Source organism: Genypterus blacodes, unplaced genomic scaffold (assembly GCF_046128005.1).
Source record: "Genypterus blacodes isolate CSIRO-AG114 ecotype Tasmania unplaced genomic scaffold, CSIRO-AGI_Gbla_v1 ptg000094l_1, whole genome shotgun sequence".
Taxonomy (NCBI): domain Eukaryota; kingdom Metazoa; phylum Chordata; class Actinopteri; order Ophidiiformes; family Ophidiidae; genus Genypterus; species Genypterus blacodes.
In genome coordinates, this window is record NW_027466898.1 from 612,983 (window position 1) to 628,235 (window position 15,253).

Sequence of the window (15,253 nt, forward strand, 5' to 3'; positions counted from 1 at the left end):
CGGTCAATGTTTTTTTCAGCTGAGGAGAACTTGAAACGCCCATATCTTGGGCAAGGAAGGAGTTAGAGTGTTAAAATTTTAAGACGCAGCATCCAGGCTGCAATGGCTTCAATTTGTGTTATTTCGGGGCAAATTGGGGAATATTGAATTTTTTGTGAAAATGTTGACCCCGCGGTCAATGTTTTTTTCAGCTGAGGAGAACTTGAAATGCCCATATCTTGGATAAGGAAGGAGTGAGAGAGCTCACATTTCAGACACAGCATCCAGGCTGCAATGGCTTCAATTTGTGTTATTTCGGGGCAAATTGGGGAATATTGAATTTTTTGTGAAAATGTTGACCCCGCGGTCAATGTTTTTTTCAGCTGAGGAGAACTTGAAATGCCCATATCTTGGATAAGGAAGGAGTGAGAGAGCTCACATTTCAGACACAGCATCCAGGCTGCAATGGCTTCAATTTGTGTTATTTTGGGGCAAATTGGGGAATATTGAATTTTTTGTGAAAATGTTGACCCCGCGGTCAATGTTTTTTTCAGCTGAGGAGAACTTGAAACGCCCATATCTTGGGCAAGGAAGGAGTTAGAGTGTTAAAATTTTTAGACGCAGCATCCAGGCTGCAAAAGCTTCAATTTGTGTTATTTAGGGGCAAATTGGGGAATATTGAATTTTTTGTGAAAATGTTGACCCCGCGGTCAATGTTTTTTTCAGCTGAGGAGAACTTGAAACGCCCATATCTTGGATAAGGAAGGAGTGAGAGAGCTCACATTTCAGACACAGCATCCAGGCTGCATTGGCTTCAATTTGTGTTATTTTGGGGCAAATTGGGGAATATTGAATTTTTGGTGAAAAAGTTGACCCCGCGGTCAATGTTTTTTTCAGCTGAGGAGAACTTGAAATGCCCATATCTTGGATAAGGAAGGAGTGAGAGAGCTCACATTTCAGACACAGCATCCAGGCTGCATTGGCTTCAATTTGTGTTATTTTGGGGCAAATTGGGGAATATTGAATTTTTGGTGAAAAAGTTGACCCCGCGGTGAATGTTTTTTTCAGCTGAGGAGAACTTGAAACGCCCATATCTTGGATAAGGATGGAGTGAGAGAGCTCACATTTCAGACACAGCATCCAGGCTGCAATGGCTTCAATTTGTGTTATTTTGGGGCAAATTGGGGAATATTGAATTTTTGGTGAAAAAGTTGACCCCGCGGTCAATGTTTTTTTCAGCTGAGGAGATAACTTGAAACGCCCATATCTTGGGCAAGGAAGGAGTGAGAGAGCTCACATTTCAGACACAGAATCCAGGCTGCAATGGCTTCAATTTGTGTTATTTCGGGGGAAATTGGGGAATATTGAATTTTTGGTGAAAAAGTTGACCCCGCGGTCAATGTTTTTTTCAGCTGAGGAGAACTTGAAACGCCCATATCTTGGATAAGGAAGGAGTGAGAGAGCTCACATTTCAGACACAGCATCCAGGCTGCATTGGCTTCAATTTGTGTTATTTTGGGGCAAATTGGGGAATATTGAATTTTTGGTGAAAAAGTTGACCCCGCGGTCAATGTTTTTTTCAGCTGAGGAGAACTTGAAATGCCCATATCTTGGATAAGGAAGGAGTGAGAGAGCTCACATTTCAGACACAGCATCCAGGCTGCATTGGCTTCAATTTGTGTTATTTTGGGGCAAATTGGGGAATATTGAATTTTTGGTGAAAATGTTGACCCCGCAGTCAATTTTTTTTTCAGCTGAGGAGAACTTGAAACGCCCATATCTTGGGCAAGGAAGGAGTGAGAGAGCTTAAATTTCAGATGCAGCATCCAGGCAGAAATGGCATCAATTTGTGTTATTTTGGGGCAAATTGGGGAATATTGAAATTTTGGTGAAAAAGTTGACCCCGCGGTCAATGTTTTTTTCAGCTGAGGAGAACTTGAAACGCCCATATCTTGGGCAAGGAAGGAGTTAGAGTGTTAAAATTTTTAGACGCAGCATCCAAGCTGCAATGGCTTCAATTTGTGTTATTTCGGGGCAAATTGGGGAATATTGAATTTTTTGTGAAAATGTTGACCCCGCGGTCAATGTTTTTTTCAGCTGAGGAGAACTTGAAACGCCCATATCTTGGATAAGGATGGAGTGAGAGAGCTCACATTTCAGACACAGCATCCAGGCTGCATTGGCTTCAATTTGTGTTATTTTGGGGCAAATTGGGGAATATTGAATTTTTGGTGAAAAAGTTGACCCCGCGGTCAATGTTTTTTTCAGCTGAGGAGAACTTGAAACGCCCATATCTTGGGCAAGGAAGGAGTTAGAGTGTTCAAATTTTTAGACGCAGCATCCAGGCTGCAATGGCTTCAATTTGTGTTATTTTGGGGCAAATTGGGGAATATTGAATTTTTGGTGAAAAAGTTGACCCCGCGGTCAATGTTTTTTTCAGCTGAGGAGAACTTGAAACGCCCATATCTTGGGCAAGGAAGGAGTTAGAGTGTTAAAATTTTTAGACGCAGCATCCAGGCTGCAATGGCTTCAATTTGTGTTATTTCGGGGCAAATTGGGGAATATTGAATTTTTTGTTAAAAAGTTGACCCCGCGGTCAATGTTTTTTTCAGCTGAGGAGAACTTGAAACGCCCATATCCTGGATAAGGAAGGAGTGAGAGAGCTCACATTTCAGACACAGCATCCAGGCTGCAATGGCTTCAATTTGTGTTATTTTGGGGCAAATTGGGGAATATTGAATTTTTGGTGAAAAAGTTGACCCCGTGGTCAATGTTTTTTTCAGCTTAGGAGAACTTGAAACGCCCATATCTTGGGCAAGGAAGGAGTTAGAGTGTTCAAATTTTTAGACGCAGCATCCAGGCTGCAATGGCTTCAATTTGTGTCATTTTGGGGCAAATTGGGGAATATTGAATTTTTTGTGAAAATGTTGACCCCGCGGTCAATGTTTTTTTTTCAGCTGAGGAGAACTTGAAACGCCCATATCTTGGGCAAGGAAGGAGTTAGAGTGTTAAAATTTTTAGACGCAGCATCCAGGCTGCAATGGCTTCAATTTGTGTTATTTCGGGGCAAATTGGGGAATATTGAATTTTTGGTGAAAATGTTGACCCCGCGGTCAATGTTTTTTTCAGCTGAGGAGAACTTGAAACGCCCATATCTTGGATAAGGATGGAGTGAGAGAGCTCACATTTCAGACACAGCATCCAGGCTGCATTGGCTTCAATTTGTGTTATTTTGGGGCAAATTGGAGAATATTGAATTTTTGGTGAAAAAGTTGACCCCGCGGTCAATGTTTTTTTCAGCTGAGGAGAACTTGAAACGCCCATATCTTGGGCAAGGAAGGAGTGAGAGAGCTCACATTTCAGACACAGCATCCAGGTTGCAATGGCTTCAATTTGTGTTATTTTGGGGCAAATTGGGGAATATTGAATTTTTGGTGAAAAAGTTGACCTCGCGGTCACTGTTTTTTTCAGCTGAGGAGAACTTGAAACGCCCATATCTTGGATAAGGAAGGAGTGAGAGAGCTCACATTTCAGACACAGCATCCAGGCTGCAATGGGATGAATTTGTGTTATTTCGGGGCAAATTGGGGAATATTGAATTTTTGGTGAAAAAGTTGACCCCGCGGTCAATGTTTTTTTCAGCTGAGGAGAACTTGAAACGCCCATATCTTGGGCAAGGAAGGAGTTAGAGTGTTAAAATTTTTAGACGCAGCATCCAAGCTGCAATGGCTTCAATTTGTGTTATTTCGGGGCAAATTGGGGAATATTGAATTTTTGGTGAAAATGTTGACCCCGCGGTCAATGTTTTTTTCAGCTGAGGAGAACTTGAAACGCCCATATCTTGGATAAGGATGGAGTGAGAGAGCTCACATTTCAGACGCAGCATCCAGGCTGCAATGGGATGAATTTGTGTTATTTTGGGTCAAATTGGGGAATATTGAATTTTTGGTGAAAATGTTGACCCCGCGGTCAATGTTTTTTTCAGCTGAGGAGAACTTGAAACGCCCATATCTTGGGCAAGGAAGGAGTTAGAGTGTTCAAATTTTTAGACGCAGCATCCAGGCTGCAATGGCTTCAATTTGTGTTATTTTGGGGCAAATTGGGGAATATTGAATTTTTGGTGAAAATGTTGACCCCGCGGTCAATGTTTTTTTCAGCTGAGGAGAACTTGAAACGCCCATATCTTGGGCAAGGAAGGAGTGAGAGAGCTCACATTTCAGACACAGCATCCAGGCTGCAATGGCTTCAATTTGTGTTATTTTGGGGCAAATTGGGGAATATTGAATTTTTGGTGAAAAAGTTGACCCCGCGGTCAATGTTTTTTTCAGCTGAGGAGAACTTGAAACGCCCATATCTTGGGCAAGGAAGGAGTTAGAGTGTTCAAATTTTTAGACGCAGCATCCAAGCTGCAATGGCTTCAATTTGTGTTATTTCGGGGCAAATTGGGGAATATTGAATTTTTGGTGAAAAAGTTGACCCCGCGGTCAATGTTTTTTTCAGCTTGGGAGAACTTGAAACGCCCATATCTTGTATAAGGAAGGAGTGAGAGAGCTCACATTTCAGACACAGCATCCAGGCTGCAATGGCTTCAATTTGTGTTATTTTGGGGCAAATTGGGGAATATTGAATTTTTGGTGAAAAAGTTGACCCCGCGGTCAATGTTTTTTTCAGCTTAGGAGAACTTGAAACGCCCATATCTTGGATAAGGAAGGAGTGAGAGAGCTCACATTTCAGACACAGCATCCAGGCTGCAATGGGATGAATTTGTGGTATTTCGGGGCAAATTGGGGAATATTGAATTTTTGGTGAAAAAGTTGACCCCGCGGTCAATGTTTTTTTCAGCTGAGGAGAACTTGAAACGCCCATATCTTGGGCAAGGAAGGAGTGAGAGAGCTCAAATTTCAGATGCAGCATCCCGGCAGGAATGGCATCAATTTGTGTTATTTTGGGGCAAATTGGGGAATATTGAATTTTTGGTGAAAAAGTTGACCCCGCGGTCAATGTTTTTTTCAGCTGAGGAGAACTTGAAACGCCCATATCTTGGGCAAGGAAGGAGTTAGAGTGTTAAAATTTTTAGACACAGCATCCAGGCAGCAATGGCTTCAATTTGTGTTATTTTGGGGCAAATTGGGGAATATTGAATTTTTTGTGAAAATGTTGACCCCGCGGTCAATGTTTTTTTCAGCTGAGGAGAACTTGAAACGCCCATATCTTGGGCAAGGAAGGAGTGATCGAGCTCACATTTCAGACACAGCATCCAGGCTGCAATGGCTTCAATTTGTGTTATTTCGGGACAAATTGGGGAATATTGAATTTTTGGTGAAAAAGTTGACCCGGCGGTCAATGTTTTTTTCAGCTGAGGAGAACTTGAAACGCCCATATCTTGGGCAAGGAAGGAGTTAGAGTGTTAAAATTTTTAGACGCAGCATCCAGGCTGCAATGGGATGAATTTGTGTTATTTCGGGGCAAATTGGGGAATATTGAATTTTTGGTGAAAAAGTTGACCCCGCGGTCAATGTTTTTTTCAGCTGAGGAGAACTTGAAACGCCCATATCTTGGATAAGGATGGAGTGAGAGAGCTCACATTTCAGACGCAGCATCCAGGCTGCAATGGGATGAATTTGTGTTATTTTGGGTCAAATTGGGGAATATTGAATTTTTGGTGAAAATGTTGACCCCGCGGTCAATGTTTTTTTCAGCTGAGGAGAACTTGAAACGCCCATATCTTGGGCAAGGAAGGAGTTAGAGTGTTCAAATTTTTAGACGCAGCATCCAAGCTGCAATGGCTTCAATTTGTGTTATTTCGGGGCAAATTGGGGAATATTGAATTTTTGGTGAAAAAGTTGACCCCGCGGTCAATGTTTTTTTCAGCTTGGGAGAACTTGAAACGCCCATATCTTGGATAAGGAAGGAGTGAGAGAGCTCACATTTCAGACACAGCATCCAGGCTGCAATGGCTTCAATTTGTGTTATTTTGGGGCAAATTGGGGAATATTGAATTTTTGGTGAAAAAGTTGACCCCGCGGTCAATGTTTTTTTCAGCTTAGGAGAACTTGAAACGCCCATATCTTGGATAAGGAAGGAGTGAGAGAGCTCACATTTCAGACACAGCATCCAGGCTGCAATGGGATGAATTTGTGGTATTTCGGGGCAAATTGGGGAATATTGAATTTTTGGTGAAAAAGTTGACCCCGCGGTCAATGTTTTTTTCAGCTGAGGAGAACTTGAAACGCCCATATCTTGGGCAAGGAAGGAGTGAGAGAGCTTAAATTTCAGATGCAGCATCCAGGCAGGAATGGCATCAATTTGTGTTATTTTGGGGCAAATTGGGGAATATTGAATTTTTGGTGAAAAAGTTGACCCCGCGGTCAATGTTTTTTTCAGCTGAGGAGAACTTGAAACGCCCATATCTTGGGCAAGGAAGGAGTTAGAGTGTTAAAATTTTTAGACACAGCATCCAGGCTGCAATGGCTTCAATTTGTGTTATTTTGGGGCAAATTGGGGAATATTGAATTTTTTGTGAAAATGTTGACCCCGCGGTCAATGTTTTTTTCAGCTGAGGAGAACTTGAAACGCCCATATCTTGGGCAAGGAAGGAGTGATCGAGCTCCCATTTCAGACACAGCATCCAGGCTGCAATGGCTTCAATTTGTGTTATTTCGGGACAAATTGGGGAATATTGAATTTTTGGTGAAAAAGTTGACCCGGCGGTCAATGTTTTTTTCAGCTGAGGAGAACTTGAAACGCCCATATCTTGGGCAAGGAAGGAGTTAGAGTGTTAAAATGTTTAGACGCAGCATCCAGGCTGCAATGGCTTCAATTTGTGTTATTTTGGGGCAAATTGGGGAATATTGAATTTTTGGTGAAAAAGTTGACCCCGCGGTCAATGTTTTTTTCAGCTGAGGAGAACTTGAAACGCCCATATCTTGGGCAAGGAAGGAGTGAGAGAGCTCACATTTCAGACACAGCATCCAGGCTGCAATGGCTTCAATTTGTGTTATTTCGGGGCAAATTGGGGAATATTGAATTTTTTGTGAAAATGTTGACCCCGCGGTCAATGTTTTTTTCAGCTGAGGAGAACTTGAAACGCCCATATCTTGGATAAGGAAGGAGTGAGAGAGCTCACATTTCAGACACAGCATCCAGGCTGCAATGGCTTCAATTTGTGTTATTTTGGGGCAAATTGGGGAATATAGAATTTTTGGTGAAAATGTTGACCCCGCGGTCAATGTTTTTTTCAGCTGAGGAGAACTTGAAACGCCCATATCTTGGGCAAGGAAGGAGTTAGAGTGTTCAAATTTTTAGACGCAGCATCCAGGCTGCAATGGCTTCAATTTGTGTTATTTTGGGGCAAATTGGGGAATATTGATTTTTTGGTGAAAAAGTTGACGCCGCGGTCAATGTTTTTTTCAGCTGAGGAGAACTTGAAACGCCCATATCTTGGGCAAGGAAGGAGTGATAGAGCTCACATTTCAGACACAGCATCCAGGCTGCAATGGCTTCAATTTGTGTTATTTCGGGACAAATTGGGGAATATTGAATTTTTGGTGAAAAAGTTGACCCCGCGGTCAATGTTTTTTTCAGCTGAGGAGAACTTGAAACGCCCATATCTTGGGCAAGGAAGGAGTTAGAGTGTTAAAATTTTTAGACGCAGCATCCAGGCTGCAATGGGATGAATTTGTGTTATTTCGGGGCAAATTGGGGAATATTGAATTTTTGGTGAAAAAGTTGACCCCGCGGTCAATGTTTTTTTCAGCTGAGGAGAACTTGAAACGCCCATATCTTGGATAAGGAAGGAGTGAGAGAGCTCACATTTCAGACACAGCATCCAGGCTGCAATGGGATGAATTTGTGTTATTTCGGGGCAAATTGGGGAATATTGAATTTTTGGTGAAAAAGTTGACCCCGCGGTCAATGTTTTTTTCAGCTTAGGAGAACTTGAAACGCGCATATCTTGGATAAGGAAGGAGTGAGAGAGCTCACATTTCAGACACAGCATCCAGGCTGCATTGGCTTCAATTTGTGTTATTTTGGGGCAAATTGGGGAATATTGAATTTTTGGTGAAAAAGTTGACCCCGCGGTCAATGTTTTTTTCAGCTGAGGAGAACTTGAAACGCCCATATCTTGGGCAAGGAAGGAGTTAGAGTGTTAAAATGTTTAGACGCAGCATCCAGGCTGCAATGGCTTCAATTTGTGTTATTTTGGGGCAAATTGGGGAATATTGAATTTTTGGTGAAAAAGTTGACCCCGCGGTCAATGTTTTTTTCAGCTGAGGAGAACTTGAAACGCCCATATCTTGGGCAAGGAAGGAGTGAGAGAGCTCACATTTCAGACACAGCATCCAGGCTGCAATGGCTTCAATTTGTGTTATTTTGGGGCAAATTGGGGAATATTGAATTTTTGGTGAAAATGTTGACCCCGCGGTCAATGTTTTTTTCAGCTGAGGAGAACTTGAAACGCCCATATCTTGGATAAGGAAGGAGTTAGAGAGCTCACATTTCAGACACAGCATCCAGGCTGCAATGGCTTCAATTTGTGTTATTTTGGGGCAAATTGGGGAATATTGAATTTTTGGTGAAAAAGTTGACCTCGCGGTCACTGTTTTTTTCAGCTGAGGAGAACTTGAAACGCCCATATCTTGGATAAGGAAGGAGTTAGAGAGCTCACATTTCAGACACAGCATCCAGGCTGCAATGGCTTCAATTTGTGTTATTTTCGGGGCAAATTGGGGAATATAGAATTTTTGGTGAAAATGTTGACCCCGCGGTCAATGTTTTTTTCAGCTGAGGAGAACTTGAAACGCCCATATCTTGGGCAAGGAAGGAGTTAGAGTGTTAAAATTTTTAGACGCAGCATCCAGGCTGCAATGGCTTCAATTTGTGTTATTTCGGGGCAAATTGGGGAATATTGAATTTTTTGTTAAAAAGTTGACCCCGCGGTCAATGTTTTTTTCAGCTGAGGAGAACTTGAAACGCCCATATCTTGGATAAGGAAGGAGTGAGAGAGCTCACATTTCAGACACAGCATCCAGGCTGCAATGGGATGAATTTGTGTTATTTCGGGGCAAATTGGGGAATATTGAATTTTTGGTGAAAAAGTTGACTCCGCGGTCAATGTTTTTTTCAGCTTAGGAGAACTTGAAACGCGCATATCTTGGATAAGGAAGGAGTGAGAGAGCTCACATTTCAGACACAGCATCCAGGCTGCAATGGCTTCAATTTGTGTTATTTTGGGGCAAATTGGGGAATATTGAATTTTTGGTGAAAAAGTTGACCCCGTGGTCAATGTTTTTTTCAGCTTAGGAGAACTTGAAACGCCCATATCTTGGATAAGGAAGGAGTGAGAGAGCTCACATTTCAGACACAGCATCCAGGCTGCAATGGCTTCAATTTGTGTCATTTTGGGGCAAATTGGGGAATATTGAATTTTTTGTGAAAATGTTGACCCCGCGGTCAATGTTTTTTTTTCAGCTGAGGAGAACTTGAAACGCCCATATCTTGGGCAAGGAAGGAGTTAGAGTGTTAAAATTTTTAGACGCAGCATCCAGGCTGCAATGGCTTCAATTTGTGTTATTTCGGGGCAAATTGGGGAATATTGAATTTTTGGTGAAAATGTTGACCCCGTGGTCAATGTTTTTTTCAGCTTAGGAGAACTTGAAACGCCCATATCTTGGGCAAGGAAGGAGTTAGAGTGTTCAAATTTTTAGACGCAGCATCCAGGCTGCAATGGCTTCAATTTGTGTCATTTTGGGGCAAATTGGGGAATATTGAATTTTTTGTGAAAATGTTGACCCCGCGGTCAATGTTTTTTTTTCAGCTGAGGAGAACTTGAAACGCCCATATCTTGGGCAAGGAAGGAGTTAGAGTGTTAAAATTTTTAGACGCAGCATCCAGGCTGCAATGGCTTCAATTTGTGTTATTTCGGGGCAAATTGGAGAATATTGAATTTTTGGTGAAAAAGTTGACCCCGCGGTCAATGTTTTTTTCAGCTGAGGAGAACTTGAAACGCCCATATCTTGGGCAAGGAAGGAGTTAGAGTGTTCAAATTTTTAGACGCAGCATCCAGGCTGCAATGGCTTCAATTTGTGTCATTTTGGGGCAAATTGGGGAATATTGAATTTTTTGTGAAAATGTTGACCCCGCGGTCAATGTTTTTTTCAGCTGAGGAGAACTTGAAACGCCCATATCTTGGGCAAGGAAGGAGTTAGAGTGTTCAAATTTTTAGACGCAGCATCCAGGCTGCAATGGCTTCAATTTGTGTCATTTTGGGGCAAATTGGGGAATATTGAATTTTTTGTGAAAATGTTGACCCCGCGGTCAATGTTTTTTTCAGCTGAGGAGAACTTGAAACGCCCATATCTTGGGCAAGGAAGGAGTGATAGAGCTCACATTTCAGACACAGCATCCAGGCTGCAATGGCTTCAATTTGTGTTATTTCGGGACAAATTGGGGAATATTGAATTTTTGGTGAAAAAGTTGATCCCGCGGTCAATGTTTTTTTCAGCTGAGGAGAACTTGAAACGCCCATATCTTGGGCAAGGAAGGAGTTAGAGTGTTAAAATTTTTAGACGCAGCATCCAGGCTGCAATGGGATGAATTTGTGTTATTTCGGGGCAAATTGGGGAATATTGAATTTTTGGTGAAAAAGTTGACCCCGCGGTCAATGTTTTTTTCAGCTGAGGAGAACTTGAAACGCCCATATCTTGGGCAAGGAAGGAGTTAGAGTGTTCAAATTTTTAGACGCAGCATCCAGGCTGCAATGGCTTCAATTTGTGTCATTTTGGGGCAAATTGGGGAATATTGAATTTTTTGTGAAAATGTTGACCCCGCGGTCAATGTTTTTTTTTCAGCTGAGGAGAACTTGAAACGCCCATATCTTGGGCAAGGAAGGAGTTAGAGTGTTCAAATTTTTAGACGCAGCATCCAGGCTGCAATGGCTTCAATTTGTGTTATTTTGGGGCAAATTGGGGAATATTGAATTTTTGGTGAAAATGTTGACCCCGCGGTCAATGTTTTTTTCAGCTGAGGAGAACTTGAAACGCCCATATCTTGGGCAAGGAAGGAGTTAGAGTGTTCAAATTTTTAGACGCAGCATCCAGGCTGCAATGGCTTCAATTTGTGTCATTTTGGGGCAAATTGGGGAATATTGAATTTTTGGTGAAAAAGTTGACCCCGCGGTCAATGTTTTTTTCAGTTGAGGAGAACTTGAAACGCCCATATCTTGGATAAGGAAGGAGTGAGAGAGCTCACATTTCAGACACAGCATCCAGGCTGCAATGGGATGAATTTGTGTTATTTCGGGGCAAATTGGGGAATATTGAATTTTTGGTGAAAATGTTGACCCCGCGGTCAATGTTTTTTTCAACTGAGGAGAACTTGAAACGCCCATATCTTGGATAAGGAAGGAGTGAGAGAGCTCACATTTCAGACACAGCATCCAGGCTGCAATGGGATGAATTTGTGTTATTTCGGGGCAAATTGGGGAATATTGAATTTTTGGTGAAAAAGTTGACCCCGCGGTCAATGTTTTTTTCAGCTGAGGAGAACTTGAAACGCCCATATCTTGGGCAAGGAAGGAGTTAGAGTGTTCAAATTTTTAGACGCAGCATCCAAGCTGCAATGGCTTCAATTTGTGTTATTTCGGGGCAAATTGGGGAATATTGAATTTTTGGTGAAAAAGTTGACCCCGCGGTCAATGTTTTTTTCAGCTGAGGAGAACTTGAAACGCCCATATCTTGGATAAGGAAGGAGTGAGAGAGCTCACATTTCAGACACAGCATCCAGGCTGCAATGGGATGAATTTGTGGTATTTCGGGGCAAATTGGGGAATATTGAATTTTTGGTGAAAAAGTTGACCCCGCGGTCAATGTTTTTTTCAGCTGAGGAGAACTTGAAACGCCCATATCTTGGGCAAGGAAGGAGTGAGAGAGCTTAAATTTCAGATGCAGCATCCAGGCAGGAATGGCATCAATTTGTGTTATTTTGGGGCAAATTGGGGAATATTGAATTTTTGGTGAAAAAGTTGACCCCGCGGTCAATGTTTTTTTCAGCTGAGGAGAACTTGAAACGCCCATATCTTGGGCAAGGAAGGAGTTAGAGTGTTAAAATTTTTAGACACAGCATCCAGGCTGCAATGGCTTCAATTTGTGTTATTTTGGGGCAAATTGGGGAATATTGAATTTTTTGTGAAAATGTTGACCCCGCGGTCAATGTTTTTTTCAGCTGAGGAGAACTTGAAACGCCCATATCTTGGGCAAGGAAGGAGTGATCGAGCTCACATTTCAGACACAGCATCCAGGCTGCAATGGCTTCAATTTGTGTTATTTCGGGACAAATTGGGGAATATTGAATTTTTGGTGAAAAAGTTGACCCGGCGGTCAATGTTTTTTTCAGCTGAGGAGAACTTGAAACGCCCATATCTTGGGCAAGGAAGGAGTTAGAGTGTTAAAATGTTTAGACGCAGCATCCAGGCTGCAATGGCTTCAATTTGTGTTATTTTGGGGCAAACTGGGGAATATTGAATTTTTGGTGAAAAAGTTGACCCCGCGGTCAATGTTTTTTTCAGCTGAGGAGAACTTGAAACGCCCATATCTTGGGCAAGGAAGGAGTGAGAGAGCTCACATTTCAGACACAGCATCCAGGCTGCAATGGCTTCAATTTGTGTTATTTTGGGGCAAATTGGGGAATATTGAATTTTTGGTGAAAATGTTGACCCCGCGGTCAATGTTTTTTTCAGCTGAGGAGAACTTGAAACGCCCATATCTTGGATAAGGAAGGAGTGAGAGAGCTCACATTTCAGACACAGCATCCAGGCTGCAATGGCTTCAATTTGTGTTATTTTGGGGCAAATTGGGGAATATAGAATTTTTGGTGAAAATGTTGACCCCGCGGTCAATGTTTTTTTCAGCTGAGGAGAACTTGAAACGCCCATATCTTGGGCAAGGAAGGAGTTAGAGTGTTCAAATTTTTAGACGCAGCATCCAGGCTGCAATGGCTTCAATTTGTGTTATTTTGGTGCAAATTGGGGAATATTGAATTTTTTGTGAAAATGTTGACCCCGCGGTCAATGTTTTTTTCAGCTGAGGAGAACTTGAAACGCCCATATCTTGGGCAAGGAAGGAGTTAGAGTGTTCAAATTTTTAGACGCAGCATCCAGGCTGCAATGGCTTCAATTTGTGTTATTTTGGGGCAAATTGGGGAATATTGAATTTTTGGTGAAAATGTTGACCCCGCGGTCAATGTTTTTTTCAGCTGAGGAGAACTTGAAACGCCCATATCTTGGGCAAGGAAGGAGTTAGAGTGTTAAAATTTTTAGACGCAGCATACAGGCTGCAATGGCTTCAATTTGTGTTATTTCGGGGCAAATTGGGGAATATTGAATTTTTGGTGAAAAAGTTGACCCCGCGGTCAATGTTTTTTTCAGCTTAGGAGAACTTGAAACGCCCATATCTTGGATAAGGAAGGAGTGAGAGAGCTCACATTTCAGACACAGCATCCAGGCTGCAATGGGATGAATTTGTGGTATTTCGGGGCAAATTGGGGAATATTGAATTTTTGGTGAAAAAGTTGACCCAGCGGTCAATGTTTTTTTCAACTGAGGAGAACTTGAAACGCCCATATCTTGGGCAAGGAAGGAGTTAGAGTGTTAAAATTTTTAGACGCAGCATCCAGGCTGCAATGGCTTCAATTTGTGTTATTTCGGGGCAAATTGGGGAATATTGAATTTTTGGTGAAAATGTTGACCCCGCGGTCAATGTTTTTTTCAGCTGAGGAGAACTTGAAACGCCCATATCTTGGATAAGGAAGGAGTGAGAGAGCTCACATTTCAGACACAGCATGCAGGCTGCAATGGCTTCAATTTGTGTTATTTTGGGGCAAATTGGGGAATATAGAATTTTTGGTGAAAATGTTGACCCCGCGGTCAATGTTTTTTTCAGCTGAGGAGAACTTGAAACGCCCATATCTTGGGCAAGGAAGGAGTTAGAGTGTTCAAATTTTTAGACGCAGCATCCAGGCTGCAATGGCTTCAATTTGTGTTATTTTGGGGCAAATTGGGGAATATTGATTTTTTGGTGAAAAAGTTGACGCCGCGGTCAATGTTTTTTTCAGCTGAGGAGAACTTGAAACGCCCATATCTTGGGCAAGGAAGGAGTGATAGAGCTCACATTTCAGACACAGCATCCAGGCTGCAATGGCTTCAATTTGTGTTATTTCGGGACAAATTGGGGAATATTGAATTTTTGGTGAAAAAGTTGACCCCGCGGTCAATGTTTTTTTCAGCTGAGGAGAACTTGAAACGCCCATATCTTGGGCAAGGAAGGAGTTAGAGTGTTAAAATTTTTAGACGCAGCATCCAGGCTGCAATGGGATGAATTTGTGTTATTTCGGGGCAAATTGGGGAATATTGAATTTTTGGTGAAAAAGTTGACCCCGCGGTCAATGTTTTTTTCAGCTGAGGAGAACTTGAAACGCCCATATCTTGGGCAAGGAAGGAGTGAGAGAGCTCACATTTCAGACACAGCATCCAGGCTGCAATGGCTTCAATTTGTGTTATTTCGGGGCAAATTGGGGAATATTGAATTTTTTGTGAAAATGTGCACCCTGCGGTCAATGTTTTTTTCAGCTGAGGAGAACCTGAAACGCCCATATCTTGGGCAAGGAAGGAGTTAGAGTGTTAACATTTTTAGACGCAGCATCCAGGCTGCAATTGCTTCAATTTGTGTTATTTAGGGGCAAATTGGGGAATATTGAATTTTTTGTGAAAATGTTGACCCCGCGGTCAATGTTTTTTTCAGCTGAGGAGAACTTGAAACGCCCATATCTTGGGCAAGGAAGGAGTTAGAGAGCTCACATTTCAGACACAGCATCCAGGCTGCAATGGCTTCAATTTGTGTTGTTTCGGGGCAAATTGGGGAATATTGAATTTTTTGTGAAAATGTTGACCCCGCGGTCAATGTTTTTTTCAGCTGAGGAGAACTTGAAACGCCCATATCTTGGGCAAGGAAGGAGTTAGAGTGTTAAAATGTTTAGACGCAGCATCCAGGCTGCAATGGCTTCAATTTGTGTTATTTTGGGGCAAATTGGGGAATATTGAATTTTTGGTGAAAAAGTTGACCCCGCGGTCAATGTTTTTTTCAGCTGAGGAGAACTTGAAACGCCCATATCTTGGGCAAGGAAGGAGTGAGAGAGCTCACATTTCAGACACAGCATCCAGGCTGCAATGGCTTCAATTTGTGTTATTTCGGGACAAATTGGGGAATATTGAATTTTTGGT